Source organism: Panthera leo, chromosome B2 (genome assembly GCF_018350215.1).
Source record: "Panthera leo isolate Ple1 chromosome B2, P.leo_Ple1_pat1.1, whole genome shotgun sequence".
Taxonomy (NCBI): Eukaryota; Metazoa; Chordata; class Mammalia; order Carnivora; family Felidae; genus Panthera; species Panthera leo.
Genome location: NC_056683.1, coordinates 53386563 through 53407622, shown reverse-complemented (window position 1 = coordinate 53407622; position 21060 = coordinate 53386563).

Genomic DNA, 21060 nt, shown 5'->3' with positions numbered 1-21060 from the left:
CATGCTCTTATGGGCCCTCCCTCCTTGTATACATGTCTCAGTGTGGTTTGACATTTGCTTGGTGCCAGTAGGATCACTTTCATATTCAGAGGAATGGCTTCATAGTATTGTCTAGAAAACCGAAGTGCACAAAACACCTCAAGAGCAGGCACGGTTTTGTGAACTTCAAACCAATGTTTATCCAAGAAATGTCATGTAGAATGAAGCAACACTAGAGTTTTTCACAGTAGGTATGCGCCAGCTTGCCTCTGAGTTATTGTTAACCCAGAGACAATCCAGATAGCACTTTTCATACCAAACACATACATTGGTTTTCAGGGGACAGAGCTATTCTTTAGTTTTTATTACTTCTAGGGAAAAGCTAAAAGAATATTAGAGCCATGTTGGAGTTTGACTCCTCCCACCCTCACAAGGCTGTTGGCAGATAGCAGTGGTATGAAAGGAATGGGGAGTGAGCTGAGGCTCTGAGAATTACATGCTCAAAATCACCTAGTTAATAAGTAGAAGAATCCATGTTTACTAGCCAGTTCTGGTTGAACCCAAAGCCCATCTATTATACCAAGCTACTGTGTGAGTGGTTATTTCTTGGCGTTATTGTTCGTGTACTGGCCCACATCTTATTAATCAGTTTCTTGCTTTATCTGTTCTTAATTTGAGTACTTTAGCAACTTAAAAAAAAACTAAACTAAAAACATGTTATTCCCCATCCTGCTTCTCCTGCCAACAAAAAAGTAAAACATTTTAAAAAACAGAATTCACCTAGTTCATACAAACATTAATTACCTGACAGCTAAATGTGGGGAAAGATTAGAAAGAGAAAGGCAAAAAGAGAGAGAGAGAAAGGCAGAAAACGACAATTGGGAAGCAGCAAGGAATGTGGTCCTTTTACACTATGATGTATATTCAAAATGCACAATTTGTGCTCAGCTTTGCAAGGAAATCCTTAGCTTTAGAGGATAATATATAAACGTTGTTTAGGATTAAGCTGAATTATGGCTCCAACTGGATGGAAGAGTCCATCTTCTGTGCCAAGGATCAGTGATCTTGGCTTATAGTTGCCTCTTCTCTTTGGTATGTCGGGCTTAGGTCTCTTAAGATCAAGGATGGCCTTTGGAGAGAAGTCCCTTTTCTTCCCCACTGCCAGATAGAAAGCTGTTCCAAGCCTATATATAGAACTTTAAATGCCAGAACTGAACTATGTGACGTGTATCTACTAACAGATTTGCGGACAAATATTAAGGAAAAATGATCACCTGATTCTAGAACACATGTTTGAAAATGCAAAATAAAGCTGATCTACTTTTCTACTAAGCTCAGAATATTGCAAAGACCTGTTATCATCTTTATTACCTCCCTTGTATGGCCTCCCTGTTAGGTAGATACACTAGAGTGATTAGCCATCTGGTCACGCATGTCTGTTAATTGACCTGAATGTTAGTTACCAAGCAACTGGTGGTAAGAAAAACCCCTTCCCTCTGATATACTGCAACACAGAAGGAATCTCTTTTAGCTTTAAACCTAAAATTCCTCAGTCATCCTGCCTCAAAGCTTGAGTTTCTAAATCACAAAATATTTTTAAAAACAAATACATAGATTAAAAAAAAGCATGTCGCTTTGTGACCAATGACAACAAAAAAGTAAATATATGGTAGATAAAGATTTAGAAGAGTACAAAAACAATCTGGATATGCTAGATTTCCACCTACAAATCAAAGCTACAATTTAGCAAGTTTTATAAATTTAGGAACAAAGAAACCAAATGCAAAATATAAGAAATTTATCCATAGCATATAGAAGAACAAAAAGTGGTTGTAACTGAGTAACTGAAAGCTCTGTGGAAGTCAGTTGGTGATGTTTCAAATGATCTTGAGCTTTATTACTGGAAATATAAGGCCCAGCACAAGAGAGGAGAAAGTCCTGCTTCACTGTGGCACATCTTAACGTGGGCAGCTTCAGGTAAGGGACCAGGATACAGCATAGAACCCTACTGGAAAAGGCTGTAATAATATGGAAGAATAAGAGTTTATATTGTGTGCTTAATATAAATTCCTTCAAGTTAATTATTCCAAAGAAATTTCTTTTTGCAGGAGAATCTGCACAGTTTGTATGCTAATTACTTTGATTATAACAGATCAGTGAAATCATAGTTAATAGGTTACTTAGCACAACTTTGATGAAAAAATTCACTTAAATTATTACATGGACTGACAACAATTGTTTTCCAACAACTAACATTTATTCTCTATGATGAATATAGTCTCTCAAAATCACAGTTATTGTAGTTCAGAAATAACTATTGACACCTGTGAATACTATGCAGCTGCTCTTTGTACTTTTGAGACAACAGACCTAGGAGCCAGTGTCATGATGACTAGATACAGAATATAGAGAGAGTAATCATCAGTTAAGCATCCTCTAACTGTTCTAAACATTCTCTAACTGATATCCCCCTTCATCCTCCAGGACAGGTTAACAGTAATCTTCGTGTTTTACCCTAGTGAAAACAGTCTTCTCTAAATTTCCATTAACATTACTCAAAATTGTGGCTGATTCCAACCATCACTTTGACTAGGCTGAACGACATTATTTGGGGCTTTTAAGAGCTACAATAATAACGGTTTCCCTGTAAGGCAGGCAATATTATCTCATTTTGGAGATGGAAAACACAGAGGTTAAAGAAACTGCCCAAGGTCACAAAGTAACAAAACTCAACCTAAGCTGACTGACTTTAGTGCTTCCTCAGGTTTCTTTAAATATCTGAAGGACCACCAATGGGTAGAAGACAGATTTTTATTTCATTATGATAAAGAATTTTTATTCATTTAACCGTTCTAAGGTGGCTGCCTTGGGAGTAGAGTTGTTATATAAGATATAGGACATCAGCTAAATTTGAATTGCAGATAACGATGAAAATTTTTAGTCTGAGTCCCAAACATGGTATAGGATGTTCTTACATTAAATATTATTAATTGTTTATCTGAAATTCAGAGTTAACTGAGCACCTTCCATTCTTATTTGCTGAATCTGGTTACCCTGCTTGGGAAACATTATGTTTCCAGGTGCTGGTGATTAAAAAGATGTATGATCACATGCAGACGTGTTTTTGAGGCTCTGAGGGGCAGAAGAAGCAGAGGTGGGGTGTTTTGGAGAGTGGAATCCAGATTTCATCATCTTCATGGGCTAGGGGTTGGGGAGGAACAGAATGACTTTACAGTTTATGGCTTTGAGGAACAATAGCTTTTTATGGTCTTTCCATTTTCTCTGTTTCTTGTTCCTTTGGCAGGATCATCTCACTGCTGTCCAGCCCCTGGTAGGTACAGGGGACAGTGGAGATATGAAAGAGAACATTTTGCTCCTCATTGATATTTCTTGAACTGATTGGTGGTGGAGATCCTTGGAAATATATTTATATGGAGGGTTGTGTTCCTACCACGAATTCTGGAATTTTCACCACCAAGATGCAGTATCAAGTATATTTTCTGTTTTGTTCCCTAAGGATAAAACACTGGGAGTATTCCTCTTAGAGGTAGGGATTAGAATAGTTCTGGCAGACTCTCCAAATCACATAAGTAGATAAGTTATAAGTTGGCCTTACTTTGAAGCTGATGAAACCATTGCTTTGGAAACATTTCTTAATGTTTCTGAATGAAACCCTTTAGGACAATTCTTCCTTAATGGACATCTTCTAGCCCATGGTATTAAAGACTTGTCACATGAAACCTTTAAGTAGCTTCATGCTAATAATTGACAAATAATGGAAGTTCAACTGGGGCCCCTTTCAAATTTGGTTCTCCCACGCAATGTAATCTGTTTACTGGAAACAGTTGTTAAGACTGTAAAAACAATCTCTGTCTGGGTGCCAGAACAGAATGCAGGCTGCCCAAGGCATAAAAACTCAGTTGTGCATATGCGCAGAGGTAGCAATATTTCTATAGATGTATTTTTAGGTTATAATTATGAGAAATACTTGAAAATTCCCCTAGAGAGGTGAAACCAGAGCCATAACTTCTTGGGGGGAACAGCTATACAAGAAATATGCCCAGTTTTATAAAACGTTCTCATTATTTCAACTGGTGGAAGCCTGCCTTACCTAAAAATACGATTCTGTTAAGGCACCTTACCGAAAGCAAAACTGAAAAAGCATGACAATCCAAGAGATGAGTTTTTAAAATATAATTTTACAGTGGGAAAAGCCTTTCTAAGCAAGATACAAAATATAAGAATCATGAAGGAAAGACAGACAAACACCTGCTCATCACAAAAACTACCACAGAGTCAAAAGACAAATTGGGGAAAATATTATAATGGCAAAGGCTAAAATGTTCTTAATGGACCAGAAAATTCAATTCACATTCGAATATAAATGGCTGGGGCATCTGGGTGGCTCAGTTCATTAAGTGTCCAACTCTTGACTTCGGCTCAGGTCTTCAGGCTCTGCACTGACAGCACAGAGTCTCCTTGGGATTCTCTCTCTCCCTCTCTTTCTACCCCGTCCCTGTTAACATGAACACACTCTAAATAAATAAATATATACATAAATACGAATATAAATGGCTAACTCTACTTAAATATAAGAGTTATGAAATCACATTCTCCCCTAGTAGTTTGGCAAATATAGAAGAGTCTGATTGTATACAGTGCTGGCAAGAACATGATAGAACAGACCCTCAAAATGCACTGTTGCTGAGAGTGAAAATTGAATGGCCTCTTTAGGAGACAATTTGGCAACATCCATCAGAATCTTAAATGCACGTATACTTTGACCTAACAATACTGGTTCTGGAAATGTATCCAACAAGAATGTGTGCTACGCGGGACAGTTTTCCAGGAAAAATAATATTCCCCTAACCAGACCCACTTTGCTTTGCCAACCAAAGACCAAAGTGATGAATTAGCATTGCCTGGGTGTAGAAGGAGAGGGAAATAGAGAAGATATCCATGGTTTCAAGCCTGCCGGAATGCTGGTCAAGCTGAGCTGGGGTCCAGAGTGAGTGTACAGTTTGTAAACTGAGTCTCCACAGAGAAAGCTGGTGCATCAAGGTGTTAGTTGGGGACACTACATTTCAGTATGGGGAGAGAGGACTCGATGTACATTAACTTCTTTCGCAAAGAGTGGCATTTGAGACACTCCAGGATTCTTCCTCTTTGAATCTAGCTTATTTAGCTTACAGCTTATTTTTTGCTCTTTCCCCTTTGAGTCCTGTGTTCTCTGCTCCTCCAGGGTGACATGGCCTTCACTCCCTCCTGGGACTGTGGTTCCCTTCAGATGTAATATGCAGCTCAGTGGGAACATTTCCAGGCCCTAATCCCATGGATTCCTCCATCCTCAGCAAGATGCTGGGCCTCATGCAGCCCGGGACAGGCTGGCACTCCCCTGCCTCCAGCTCTGCAATTCTCACGCCTTTGCATGCTGTCTCCTAGGAGAGTTTCCCTTTAATCTCACATTCGTCTCAGCCAAAGACAAATGGGTACCACAGACACTTGGAAGAAAGCCACTGTTGATGTGTCTATTAAATATTAGGCCCCAAGAGGCCCACAGAGGATCAACCCTTGCTCCACTGCCTCTTCTCTGTCTTTGGCTTTGCCCGTCCTTAGATTTATTATTTTAACAATTTAATTTTTAATAGGCCATACATTTACTTGACTCAAAAGTCAAAACTATTACAACGGTGTCACAAGATGTCTCAGTCTCTCTTCCCTTCATTCCATTTTATTCATTTTGTTTATTTTCCCACTGGTTCTTGGTATGAATACAAGTACATACACATATACACATGCACACACACATATACACACACACAGAAATATGTATACACACAAATACAGCAAGAAATAAGAGATTATACGAACTTTCATTCCTCTTCCTTGGCCAAAAGTATTTGCATCATAATATAAACAATACTACACCTTGCTTTTTCTAACCTAAAAATATCTGGTTATATATAATTTTTATTATTCACTGTGGCAAAATACACGTAATCCAAAATTTACCATTTTAACCAGGTAATCATACAAATTGGTCTTTTTAAGACTAGGTTATTTCACTTAGCATAATGTCCTCAACGTTCATCCATATTGCAGCATGTGTCAGAACTTCCTTCGCTTTTTATGGCGGAACAATATTCTACGGTGTGTACAGACCACATTTCGTTTATCCGTTCATCCATCAATGGGCATTTGGATTGTTTCCACCTTTGGGTTATTGTGAATAACGCTGCTATGGATGTACATGTATCTCTCCAAAACCCTGCTTTCAATTTTTATTTTTTGAGTATATACCCAGAGGTGAAATTGCTGGATCATGCAGTACTAGTTTTAATTTTTTGAGAAACCTCCATACTGTCCTCCGAAGCTGCTGCACCTTTTGCATTCCCTCCTGCAGTGCGCAAGAGTTCCCATTTCTCCACATGCTTGCCAACACTTTTGTTTTGTTTTTGATAGTAGCCATCGTAATGGGGGCAGGGTGATATCTCCTTGTAGTTTTGATTTGCACTTCCCCAATGGATAGTGGTCCCGAGCATCTTTTCATGTGCTTGTTGGCCATTTTGTCTCATCTTTTAACTAGTCTAGACCTTGAGTAACTTACCAGATTTAATAGCAACAGAATCACTGGGCTCCTCTACTAACTACATCTTTCTCTGTAGTAGTGGGATATTCCATAAAGCTTCATTTCCCTACTCCTTTCAGCTGCCTGTGTAAAATCTTCATCTGCTTCTGAGGCCGGTTCTTGCCCGTCTCCACTAGCTGTGATCCAGTCTGACACAGTCCTTGAGATTCTGCAGTAAGCGGGCACCACAGTGAGGAAGAGATGATAGTCAGCCAGTTCTGGGTCCCCTGAGAACCTCCATCGTTTAAACAAATCCCACTGACCTAGATTTTTACTACTGAGACCTAGATCTCTTGTTATCTGCTGCTTCCCATCTGCCAGGTCTCACTTGTACCTGGTATGTTTCCTTGGAGACGATCAATACTTCCACCTTCCCCAACTAATTTTTTTTTAACGTTTTATTTAATTTTGAGAGAGAGAGACAGAGTGTGAGCAGGGGAAGGGTAGAGAGAGAGGGAGACACAGAATCCGAAGCCACAGGCTCCAGGCTCCGAGCTATCAGCACAGAGCCCAATGCAGGGCTCCAACTCACCAACTGTGAGATCATGACTTGAGCTGAAGTCGGACGCTTAACTGACGGAGCCACCCAGACACCCTATCCCCGCAACTAACTCTTGAATATGAAACTCACCTATGGGGCACCTGGGTGGCTCAGTCGGTTAAGCGTCCAACTTCAGCTCAGGTCACGATCTCGCGGTCCGTGAGTTCGAGCCCCGCGTCAGGCTCTGGGCTGATGGCTCAGAGCCTGGAGCCTGCTTCCGATTCTGTGTCTCCCCCTCTCTCTCTGCCCTTCCCCCGTTCATGCTCTGTCTCTCTCTGTCCCAAAAATAAATAAATGTTAAAAAAAAAATTAAAAAAAAAAAAAAAGAAACTCACCTAATGCTCCAAATAACATGTGCTGATCTTCTCAAACTTTCTTTCTCAAATCTTGCTCAAATCAGTGGTTCTCGGTTTTGGTTGCACATTGGACTCAGCTGGGGAGATTTTTAAACAACTGAGGGCTGGGTTCCACCCCCAGAGGCTTCTACTTAATTGGCTCCATTGCAGCCTGGGCATTGGAATGCTAATGTACAGAGTCAAGGTTGAGAACTACTGACCTAAATTTTACAAAAAAAATTAATTAATCTTATTAATGAATGTTATTAATAAATCTTAATAGTTCTCTGTCTCTTGGTAGTATCCTAGATTGGGCTGTCCCTATGGAAGTTATCATAGTTAGCTCTCTGAGGTTTTATCCTGTGTTAATTATTTCTTGCATCCCAGGCTTCTCCTATGATCTAATCACTCAAGGATCTTAATTCCATTTGTGAAAGGAGTATGCCCCTTTCATCTTTTCCTATCTCTCTAGCCTGCCAGTAGAAGAAAATACCTTCTCTACCCCACCCTGGAACCCCTTCTACAGGCAGGAAGACACAGTGGCAAATATTAGGTCCAAGACTTGTTAGAAATCCCTTGGGAGTCTGATTTCTATGATTCCAGAGTGCTACTAGAAGCCACTTATTTATAGGGCACCTGGTTGGCTCAGCTGGTTAAGTACCCGACTTAGGCTCAGGTCGTGATCTCACAGTTCGTGAGTTTGAGCCCCATGTTGGGCTCTGCTGCTCAGAGACTGGAGCCTGCTTCAGATTCTGTGTGTCCCTCTCTCTCTGCCCCTCCCCTGTTCATGCTCTGTCCCTTTCTCTCTCTAAAAGAATAAACATTAAAAAATTTAAAAAGAAGAAAATGCTACTTATTTCTGAATATATTGAGCTGGCATCTGCTGTTAGAGACACATGTGCAGCTGAGAAGGCAAGAAACCTCTGAGTCCAGCAGAAAAATGGTAGAAATAATACAGAAAGAAGATTGGCAATCTGAATGATTTGAAACTAAGTTGACTCATCTCTCTTTGGAAACTTCAGAATTTTTGCTTTTAGATCAATTCATGTGATTCCTCTCAGGTGTACCACCTCTAGAATCTGTGATTCCTGGAACTTTCATTCCTTAAACTCAAGATGTCATCGAGAGTCATCCAATTATTCTGCTATGAAAAGGTAAGCACCGTTCATTTTGACGCTATATTAATTAGGGTGTGTGTTGTCTGTTTACTGGTCAAAGCCAGGGGGAAGACCTTTCATCCAAAGCACCTTCTCCTGTTGAGTCATATGAGCTGCTTTGTGGAAGTTGTCCTTGCTTTATTTTTTATTTTTTTTTAAATATGAAATTTATTGTCAAATTGGTTTCCATACAACACCCAGTGCTCATCCCAACAGGTGCCCTCCTCAATAGTCCTAACCCACCCCCCATCAACACTCAGTTTGTTCTCAGTTTTTAAGAGTCTCCTATGTTTTGGCTCCCTCCCTCTCTAACCTTTTTTTTTCCTTTGCCTCCCCCATGTCTTCTGTTAAGTTTCTCAGGATGCACATAAGAGTGAAACCATATGGTATCTGTCTTTCTCTGTATGACTTATTTCACTTAGCATAACACTCTCCAGTTCCATCCATGTTGCTACAAAAGGCCATATTTCATTCTTTTTCATTGCCACGTAGTACTCCATTGTGTATACAAACCACAATTTCTTTATCCATTCATCAGTTGATGGACATTTCGGCTCTTTCCATAATTTGGCTATTGTTGAGAGTGCTGCTATAAACATTGGGGTACAAGTGCCCATATGCATCAGCACTCCTGTATCCTTTAGGTAAATTCCTAGCAGAGCTATTGCTGGGTCATAGGGTAGATCTATTTTTAATGTTTTGAGGAACCTCCACACTGTTTTCCAGAGCGGTTGTACCCATTTTCATTCCCACCCACAGTGCAAGAGGGTTCCCATTTCTCCACATCCTTTCCAGCATCTGTAGTCTCCTGATTTGTTCATTTTAGCCATTCTGGCGTGAGGTGGTATCTGAGTGTGGTTTTGATTTGTATTTCCTTGATGAGGAGTGATGTTGAGCATCATTTCATGTGCCTGTTGGCCATCAGGATGTCTTCTTTAGAGAAGTGTCTATTCATGTCTTCTGCCCATTTCTTCACTGGATTATTTGTTTTTCGGGTGTGGAGTTTGGTGAGTTCTTTTGGACACTAGCCCTTGTCCGATATGTCATTTGCAAATATCTTTTCCCATACTGTCGGTTGCCTTTTAGTTTTGTTGATGGTTTCCTTTGCAGTGCAGAAGCTTTTTATCTTGATGAGGTCCCAATAGTTCATTTTTGCTTTTAATTCCCTTGCCTTTGGGGATGTGTCAAGTAAGAAATTGCTGAGACTGAGGTCAGAGAGATTTTTTTCTGCTTTCTCCTCTAGGGTTTTGATGGTTTCCTGTCTCTCATTCAGGTCCTTCATACATTTTGAGTTTATTTCTGTGAATGGTGTAAGAAAGTGGTCTAGTTTCATTCTTCTGCATGTTGTGTCCAGTTCTCCCAGCACCATTTGTCAAAGAGACTGTCTTTTTTCCATTGGATATTCTTTCCTGTTTTGTCAAAGTTTAATTGGCCATACATTTGTGGGTCCAATTCTGGAGTCTCTATTGTATTCCATTGGTCTATGTGTCTGTTTTTGTGCCAATACCATGCTGTCTTGATGATTACAGCTTTGTAGTAGAGGCTAAAGTCTGGGATTGTGATGCCTCCCACTTTGGTTTTCTTCTTCAATATTACTTTGGCTATTCAGGGTCTTTTGTGGTTCCATACAAATTTTAGGATTGCTTGTTCTAGCATCAAGAAGAATGCTGGTGCAATTTTGATTGGGATTGCATTGAATGTGTAGATTGCTTTGGGTAGTATTGACATTTTAACAATACTTATTCTTCCAATCCATGGGCACGGAATGTTTTTCCATTTCTTTATATCTTCTTCAATTTCCTTCATAAGCTTTCTATAGTTTTCAGCATAGAGATCTTTTATATCTTTGGTTAGGTTTATTCCTAGGTATTTTATGCTTCTTGGTGCAATTGTGAATGGGATCAGTGTTTTTATTTGTCTTTCTGTTGCTTCATTATTAGTATATAAGAATGCAACTGATTTCTGTACATTCATTTTGTATCCTGCGACTTTGCTGAATTCATGTATCAGTTCTAGCAGACTTTGGTGAAGTCTGTCGGGTTTTCCATGTATAGTATCATGTCATCTGCAAAAAAATGAAAGCTTGACTCATCTTTGCCAATTTTGATGCCTTTGATTTCCTTTTGTTGTCTGATCTAGCACTTCCAACACTATGTTAAACAACAGCAGTGAGAGTGGACATCCCTGTCGTGTTCCTGATCTCGGGGGGAAACTCTCAGTTTTCCCCCATTAAGGATGATATTAGCTGTGGGCTTTTCATAAATGGCTTTTATGATGTTTAAGTATGTTCCTTCTATCCCGACTTTCTCGAGGGTTTTTATTAAGAAAGGATGCTGAATTTTGTCAAATGCTTTTTATGCATCGATTGACAGGATCATATGGTTTTTACTTTTCTTTTATTAATGTGATGTATCACATTGATTGATTTGTGAATGTTGAACCAGCCCTGCAGCCCAGGAATGAATCCCACTTGATCATGGTAAATAATTCTTTTTATATGCTGTTGAATTCAATTTGCTAGTATCTTATTGAGAATTTTTGCATCCATATTCATCAGGGATATTGGCCCGTAGTTCTCTTTTTTTGCTGGGTCTCTATTTGGTTTAGGAATCAAAGTAATGCTGGCTTCATAGAATGAGTCTGGAAGTTTTCCTTCCCTTTCTATTTTTTGGAACAGCTTGAGAAGGATGGGTATTATCTCTGCTTTAAATGTCTGGTAGAGTTCCCCTGGGAAGCCATCTGGTCCTGGACTTTTATTTGTTGGGAGATATTTGATAACTGATTCAATTTCTTCACTGCTTATGGGTCTGTTCAACTTTTCTATTTCTTCCTGTTTGAGTTTTGGAAGTGTGTGGGTGCTTAGGAATTTGTCCATTTCTTCCAGGTTGTCCATTTTGTTGGCATATAATTTTTCATAGTATTCCCTGATAATTGCTTGTATTTCTGAGGGATTGGTTGTAGTAATTCCATTTTCATTCATGATTTTATCTATTTGGGTCATCTCCCTTTTCTTTTTTGGAAGCCTGGCTAGAGGTTTATCAATTTGGTTTATTTTTTCAAAAAACCAACTCTTGGTTTCATTGACCTGCTCTACAGTTTTTTTAGATTCTATTTTGTTTATTTCTGCTCTGATCTTTATTATTTCTCTTCTTCTGCTGGGTTTGGGGTGTCTTTGCTGCTCTGCTTCTATTTCCTTTAGCTGTGCTGTTAGATTTTGTATTTGGGATTTTTCTTGTTTCTTGAGATAGGCCTGGACTGCAATGTATTTTCCTCTCAGGACTGCCTTCACTGCATCCCAAAGTGTTTGGATTGGTGTATTTTCATTTTCATTCGTTTCCATATATTTTTTAATTTCTTCTCTAATTGCCTGGTTGACCCATTCATTCTTTAGTAGGGTGTTCTTTAACCTCCATGCTTTTAGAGCCTTTCCAGACTTTTTCCTGTGGTTGATTTCAACTTTCATAGCATTGTGGTCTGAAAGTGTGCATGGTATGATCTCAATTCTTTTATACTTATGAAGGGCTGTTTTGTGACCCAGTATGTGATCTATCTTAGAGAATGTTCCATGTGCACTTGAGAAGAAAGTATATTCTGTTGCTTTGGATTGCAGAGTTCTAAATATATCTGTCAAGTCCATCTGTTCCAATGTATCATTCAGGGCCCTTGTTTCTTTATTGATCCTGTGTCTAGATGATCTATCCATTACTGTAAGTGGCGTATTAAAGTCCTCTGCAATTACCACATTCTTATCAATAAGGTTGCTTACGTTTGTGATTAATTGCTTTATATATTTGGGGGTTCCTGTATTTGGCACATAGACATTTATAATTGTTAGCTCCTCCTGATGGATAGACCCTGTAATTATTATATAATGCCCTTCTTCATCTCTTGTTATGGCCTTTAATTTATAGTCTAGTTTGTCTGATGTGAGTATGGCTATTCCAGCTTTCTTTTGACTTCCAGTAGCATGATAGATAGTTCTCCATCCCCTCACTTTCATTCTGAAGGTGTCCTCAGGTCTAAACTGAGTCTCTTGTAGACAGCAAATAGATGAGTCTTGTTTTTTTATCCATTCTGATGCCCTATGTCTTTGGGTTGGAGCATTTAGTCCATTTACATTCAGTGTTATTATAGAAAGATATGGGTTTAGAGTCATTGTGATGTCTGTAGGTTTCATGCAGGTGATGTCTCTGGCACTTTGTGGTCCTTGTAACATTTCACTCACAAAATCCCCCTTAGGGTCTCTTGTAGGGCTGGTTTAGTGGTGACGAATTCCTTCAGTTTTTGTTTGTTTGGGAAAACCTTTATCTCTGCTTCTATTCTGAATGGCAGACTTGCTGGATAAAGGATTCTCGGCTGCATATTTTTTCTGTTCATCACATTGAGGATTTCCTGCCATTCATTTCTGGCCTGCCAAATTTCAGTAGATAGGTCTGTCACTAGTCTTATTGGCCTCCCTTTATATGTTAGAGCATGTTTATCCCTAGCTGCTTTCAGAATTTTCTCTTTATCCTTGTATTTGCCAGTTTCACTATGATATGCCATGCAGAAGATCGATTCACGTTACATCTGAAGGGAGTTCTTTGTGCCTTTTGGGTTTCAATGCCTTTTCCCCTCCTCAGATCAGGGAAGTTCTCAGCTATGATTTGTTCAAGTACACCTTCAGCCCCTTTCTCTCTCTCTTCCTCTTCTGGAATTCCTATTATATGGATATTGTTGCGTTTGATTGCATCACTTAGTTCTCTAATTCTCCCCTCATACTCCTGGATTTTTTTATCTCTCTTTTTCTCAGCTCCCTCTTTTTCCATAATTTTATCTTCTAATTCACCTATTCTCTTCTCTGCCTCTTCAATCTGAGCTGTGGTTGTCTCCATTTTATTTTGCACCTCATTTATAGCATTTTTTTAGCTCCTCATGACTATTTCTTAGTCCCTTGATCTCTGTAGCAATAGATTGTCTCATGTCCTCTATACTTTTTTCAAGCCCAGCGATTAATTTTATGACTATTATTCTAAATTCTTGTTCCGTTATATTGCTTAAATCATTTTTGATCAATTCGTTAGCTGTCTCTACTTCCTGGAATTTCTTTTGAGGAAAATTATTCTCTTTCATCATTTTGGGTAGTTCCTGCAGTGGTTCCAAGCTGCAGGGAACTTCCCCTGTGCTGTCTGGAGTAACTTGTGTTGGAGGGCGGGGCTGAAGTCAGACCTGATGTCTGTCCCCAGGCCACCACTGAGGCCACAGTCAGACTGGTGTGTACCTTATCTTCCCCTCTCCCAGGGGCAGGACTCACTGTGGAGTGGTGTGGCCCCTGTCTGGGCTACTTGCACACTGCCAGGCTTGTGGTGCTACTTCGATGGGATCTGGCGTATTAGCCAGGGTGGATCCGCAAGGTGCACAGGGGTGGGAGGGGCAGGCTCAGCTCACTTTGCCATCGGTAGTCCCCTGTGGGAGGGGCCCTGCAGCATTGGGAGGGAGGCTGACCCGTCAGAGGGATGGATCCACAGAAGCACAGAGTTGGGTGTTTGCGTGGTGCAAGCAAGTTCGGTGAACTGGTTCCCTTTGGAATTTTTGCTGGGGGATGGGAGAGGGAGATGGCGCTTCACAGCGCCTTTGTTTCCCGCCAAGCTGAGCTCTGTCTTCCAGGGCTCAACACCTCTCCCTGACGGTGTCCTCTTGCCCTCCCGCTCTCTGAGCAGAGCTGTTGACTTATAACATTCCAGATGTTAAGTCCTGCTGGCTGTCAGAACACACTCCGTCCAGCCCCTCTGCTTTTGCAAGTCAGACTGGGTGGCTCTCCCTTGCCGGGGGGGCTGCTCCTCCACTGCCCCGGCTCCCTCCCACCAGTTTGTGTGGCACGCACCACCCTCCGCCCTTCCTACCCTCTTCCATGGGCCTCTCATCTGCACTTGGCTCCAGAGACTCTGTTCTACTAGTCTTCTGGCAGTTTTCTGGGTTATTTAGGAAGATGTGGGTGGAATCTAAGCGATCAGCAGGATGAGGTGAGCTCAGCGTCCTCCTATGCTGCCATCTTTTCCAGTAATCCTGTCCTTGCTTTAATTCCAACAGCAGCACTGGTTCCATGTTGTTTGAGCCACACAAGGACAGAAGGTGTCATGATAGACAAGCCTCTAGGCAATGAGTCATCAGGTCAGACCTCTCTTAGGAGTCAGAGGTGAGTGTGCTCAGCACAAAACTGCAATCAATCAGGATGTAGTTAACATGCTAAGTGGAGCCCTTCCTTTCCCTGGAAGGGGTAAAGGACTGTCTAGTTGGCAGTCTCTGCCAGGCCTTTAAGAGGCCCTTGTCTCAGGCTGTTTGGGCTGTTGTACCAAGTTACCACAGACTGGGTGCCTTAAACAGCAGACTCTTGTTTCTCACAATTATGAAGGCCACAAAGGGTTCTTGGTGATGGCCTGTTCCTTGTTTGCAGACGGCAGCGTCCTTGCATCTTCACCTGGTGGAGAGCAGAGAGGCAAGCTCTCTCGTGCCTCTTCTGAGAGGGCACTAATCCCATCATAAGAGCCACACTCTCATGACTTAATTTCCTCCCAAAGGCCCCATCTCTGAATATCGTCACTGGGGTTAGGGTTTCAAAATATGAATTTGGGAAGGACACAAACATGGGGTCTGTAACAGCTCTTCTCAGGGTTCTAATGTTAGTGTTGAGGAATCCTATTGGTGAGTTTATCCACTGCTGTTCATCTGCCAGTCTGCCTGCCTGCTCTAAGATCCATCATCCCTGTGCCCAGTGGACACCCCCAATAATTCAGATTAACGTACTCAACTGCTCATCCCAGACACTGAGTTTCTGCCTCCTGCCGAGCTCCTTCCCAGGTCACATTGCTGCATGTGATTCCTTGGTACCTGCCTCATTTTAGTGAGTCAGCTCAGGCCCAGGGCCCAGCCCTGCCCTGGCCTCACCCTGTAGGTGCACATGTTCATTCCTGACCTTGGTGGTGATGAAGAGCAGCAACATGGGGCAAGGCTTAAGATTCAGGTTCAAATGATTCTCTGCCACCTGCTATCTGTGAGACCTTCCCAAGCCTTTTATTTTCCTCAGGTGTAAAACTGAGAAAAAACAGTAATTACCTAGTAGGATTGCTACGATGTTTAAATAAGATAATCCACATAAAGCCCTTGGCACATTGTGAGCTCTCAATAAATGCAATAAATGTTATCTGCATTGTTTCAGTTGCAAGAAAAATAACCAAGTCAATCTAGCTCTAGAAACAATAGGGCTTGTTGAAAGGCTACAGAAGAATTTCATAGAACCTAGTTTCTATTGCAGTAAGGACAGATGGGTGTCCAGGAACTGGGAAATCACAGAATCTCCAACATCCATTTTTCTTTTTTCCTTTTAATAACAGAACCCTAGCATTGAGGCGAACTCATGGCCTTCCAGCAAAAGATAATATTTTCTAGACACTCTTGTAACTGGGTGTGGCCATGTGACCAACTTCTGGTTTGATGTGGAAGTGTTGTATGCAACTTTGTGACCCTAAGGGGGCATGTTCCTTACTCCATCCTTCTTCTGATGGATGTATATAGTAGAGAGCTATTTTGGACCACACAACCCTAAGGAGGAGGCCACAAACTCCAAGGAGCCTGTGTCCCCAGCAATGAGGTTTTGCTATATCAAGTGTGGACAATTTTCGTTCCAACTATTACCTGGGAGAGAAAAACAAGATCTTCTATCTTATTTAAGCCATTTTATTTTTGTCTTTATTGTGGTGGTTGAACCTGTGTCATAATAGATAAATCATTTGCTCTCATTGGCTTATGGAACTATGGCTTCCCTTGACCCAAAATAAATACTACCTTGAAGTGCAGGCACTCAAAATTGTATATTCCATTTCCAAATTCCAACAAGAAGGAATCTGATTGAACAAGCTTGGGACTGATATTCAGCCTGCCCCTGTCATCTATGGTTTTGGGATGTAGTGAGAGAGGAGGAGGGTCTTGTGGTGTAGAGAGCTACCCTATACAAAGACCATCAATGTTGCAGTTTTATTAATAATAGAATATGAATTGTTTCTGGAATGGTAATTGCTTCCGTTAAGTTGTTAGCTTAAAAAGTTATAATTATTGGAGCACCTGGTGGCTCAGTCGGTTGAGCGCCTGGCTTCGGCTCAGGTCATGATCTCTCGGTTTATGAGTTCGAGCCCCACATTGGGCTCTGTGCTGTCTGCATGGAGCCTGCTTCGGATCCTCTGTTTCCCTCCTCTTTCTGCCCCTCCCATGTTCATACTCTCTCAAAAATAAATAAATATATAAAAAATTTTAAGTTATAATTATTAGTAATAGAATATGGGTGTTAAGATAATTATTGGCCTTCCTAAAACCCTAAGATATAATGCATATGTCCAGAAAACAAACTTTTGGTAATGTAAAACAACAACAACAACAACAACAAAGCTTCTAGGATATGTTGTAGATCAGAAAAGATTGAAGACAGGGGCGCCTGGGTGGCGCAGTCGGTTAAGCGTCCAACTTCAGCCAGATCACGATCTCACGGTCCGTGAGTTCGAGCCCCGCGTCAGGCTCTGGGCTGATGGCTCGGAGCCTGGAGCCTGTTTCCGATTCTGTGTCTCCCTCTCTCTCTGCCCCTCCCCCGTTCATGCTCTGTCTCTCTCTGTCCCAAAAATAAATAAAAAACAATGAAAAAAAAAATTAAAAAAAAAAAAAAAAGAAAAGATTGAAGACAAAACCCCAGAATCTTCTACTTGTGTAGGATGGTATTATAATCACTGGATAATACACATTCTGCACAAATAAAAAACCTCAAACATTAAAACATGCTTCAATTGTGTTTACTTACTGAATTGACAAAGTCCAAAAGTATACCTATAGATTTTATAAATATTTTTAGCCTAAATTAACTAGAATTTAGTTCTAGCTAATTAGTTCTGGCTAATAATTTAGCCAGAAAATTCAATATGTTCAGGAAAATTTAAGTTACTCAAGATTTTGCTGTCTGTGAAATTTTTTAGCTGTGATATTATCAAAATGATTTTTATGCTAATGTAAGTAAACTGGGTGCTGTAGGTACATTTGGCTCCCATAACTTCACACTTAAGTTTAAATGTCATTCCTAACCTCTGATCAGTGTCAGAGGACAGTGTGAGATTACTGGGGATATGGTCTCTGAGATTCTCCTTGTCTTTAGCTGTGGAGCCATTTCATTTCCATCAAGCCTATACAGTAGCATTTCCAAATGTGTGTTCTGTAGCCCACTGGGACCCACATACACCGCAAGAAAAGTGAAGTTCCATTGTAAAATAAATTTGGAAAATATGCTGTAAGTTATAGATCCTTCTTAGAGGGGCATAATGCCATACATAACGAAGGCTCTGAGACATCCTGCTGAAATGAAATGTGTAACATCTGTTGACCATTGTTTAATCCTGTGTTTCCCCCAAGTTTCACATTTGGGAAAATGCTGTGAATATGTATATATTAGCACTGGGTGCAACAGATGCAATAATGAGGCCATGGATAGAATTGTAAGAACCAGAGATCAAAGTAGCATAATCAGAGATGAGGTTGCCCAAGAAAGATATGATACTCATGCTTTCAAGCTGGGAAGGGCTACAGATATGTTTAAACAGAGCAAAAGGTGTGAAGAGATATGTACATATTAGTCTTTATCACCAGATATGCCCAGGCCTGAAAACCGCCATTTGTATACTTTGTCATTTACAAGGCAATACATATGTATGTAAACTTTTACTCAATCCCCATATTAAACCCATAAAAATAAGTGTTACTCTATTTTGGAAATGAGAAAGCTGAATGTTAGAGTGGATGGTGATCGGCCCTTCAGGGGAACAGACACACTGCAAAGGAAAAATGAAGCCAGGATCCTTGGGCGTGCGGGTCGGGGAGGTGGGGGAAAGTGTATATTCAAATAAGTTTGGAGAGGCACAATAGACCATTGAACATTCTAAAATATTGTCACAGACAACTCATTTACCTTCAATTTCACTTGGCATTTGTCAAACTTACTTGCCTGCAAGACATGTTTTAAAGTTATTTTTCCATATTAATTTCCTATCAACTTTCTACGGAATATACTTTGAAAATGGCTGCTCATTATCACCAGCATTGGTTCCGTACTGGCTAAAAATAAGAATCATCATGGCTGTAGCCCTCCCATGATTCATGGCTTGTTAGTCAGGCTACATGACAGAAATCGACAAGGATTCCTGGAACTGGATTCAAGTTTACTTTTGTGGGTTCTAGAAAGAACACCCTTGCTATGTAATTAGTATCAACCTGATTCCCCTCCCCACAGCAATCTGCCCGAATTACGTGAATGTGACTTTGCTCACAGGGTTTTTCTGTTGTGAGTCCTTTCCAAAAATTGAGCCAGGTTGACGCCTGCCACGGATTGCTTAAAGTATTTGGAACCTTATATACCTTCTGAAAAATAAATGGGAAGCTTGGGCCAAACTTTAAAAATGAATATTCCAGATGAAAACAAACTGATAACCATACCCAGATGTTAATTCAGTGAATACATCTCATGTGGTGCCATTGTAATGGCACATTCCAAGTTTTTGGTGGGCCAAAGTGCGGAATGCTTACAGTCTCCCAGACTCCAGTTAAAAGCCACATGTCCTTTGTTGGGGAAGTCCTGCTTCTTTCAGTTGCCATATTTAATTAGACCAGTCTCCAAGCAGTCTATGAACAGTCATTATAAACACATTGAAGGATAATTCCAGGAAAGGTACCTAACAGCATACCGTGAAAATGCAAAGACAAAAAGGCATAGAAGCCACAGACTTCACCCTGGAAGCAGGTTTTGGTGGGGAGGAAAAGTTAATCCCACTTCACTTTTCCTTGATTCAAATTTTCCTTTAATTCATATTCATCCTAAGTGACTAACTGAACAGAAGAGGGAGTAACTTCTAAGGAATATTTACATGTCTGATCTTTTGAGTTTTTTCCCCCCAGCTTTATTGAGATATAATTTATATAATAGCATTGTGTGAGTTTAAGGTATACAATGTGTTCATTTGATACACTTATATATTGCAAGATGATCACCACAGTAGAATTAGTTAACATTTCCATCACATCACACAATTGTCTTTGTATGTATGTGCGTATGGTGAGAACAATTAAGATTCACTCTCTTAGCAACTTTCAGTAAAAAATACAGTATTGTTAACTGTAATCATCATGCTGTACATTAGATCTCCAGAATTTATTCATTGACATATAAAATTGTAGAAGTTTAAGGTATTCAGTGTGATGGTTTGAAGCATGTATAATACCGCAAAATGTTTTCCATGGTAAGTTTTTTTAACACATCTATCACCTCATATTTGGTTGTTATGGCGAGAACATTAAGATTCTACTGTCAGAGCAACTTCCAAGTATACAATACAGTATTGTTAGCTACAGTGACCATGCTGTACCTTAGATCCCTGAAATTTATTCATCTTATAACTAGAAGTATATACCCATTAACCAACATCTCTACATTTCCCCAGTCCCTTGGCCCTTGGCAACTACCATCCAACTCTCTGTTTTTATGAGTTCAGTGTTTCTTAGATTCCACATGTGAGTGAGATCATACGGTATTGTCTTTCTCTGTCTGACTTATGTCACTTAGCATAATTACCCTCAAGATTTATCCATCTTATCACAAATGGCAGGATTTCCTTCTTTCTCATGGATGAATAATATGCAATTATGTGTATGTCTATACATCTGTATCTATCTCACATCTTTATCCATTCATCTGTTGATAGACACTTCGATTATTTCCATATCTTGGCTATTGTGAATAATGCTGCAATAAACATGGGAGTGCAGATTTCTCTTTGAGATAGTGGTTTCATTTCCTGTGTATATATATATACCTAGAGCTGGGATTGCTGGAGCATATGGTAGTTCTATTTTTAATTTTTGGATACTGTTTTTCATAGTGTCTATACCAATTTACATTCCTACCAACAGTGCACCAGTGTTCCCTTTTCTCCACACTCCATTTCTCTGGCCATTTTTTAATTTAATTTAATTTTTTGTTTCTGAAAGCAAGTTTTGTTTAAGTAGGGGGTTAAATACATTACATAACATTAAAACTGAAGAAAAGTTAAATAAAAAACCAGCGTGTTACTTCACATGACATTGGGTAGCTTTTGCTAGTAAGTTGCAAGGTCTACAGCCAGCTACATGACTGATACATCAGTTTGAAATTTGTTCCCTGGTCAGAAGTTTAACTCTGATAGGAGGTTGTCCTCACATTCTGGTATTTGGATGTCAATTAGCTACGGATATGTCTGGTCAAAAAAACCTTGGTGGCAAGCCAGATGTCCTATCACACTTCACTAGAAAGAAGATGGTGACTCTAAGCCCTGTCCACAGCAGGTTGAAGACACCAGGGATCTTTCTTTGACTACCAAGGAC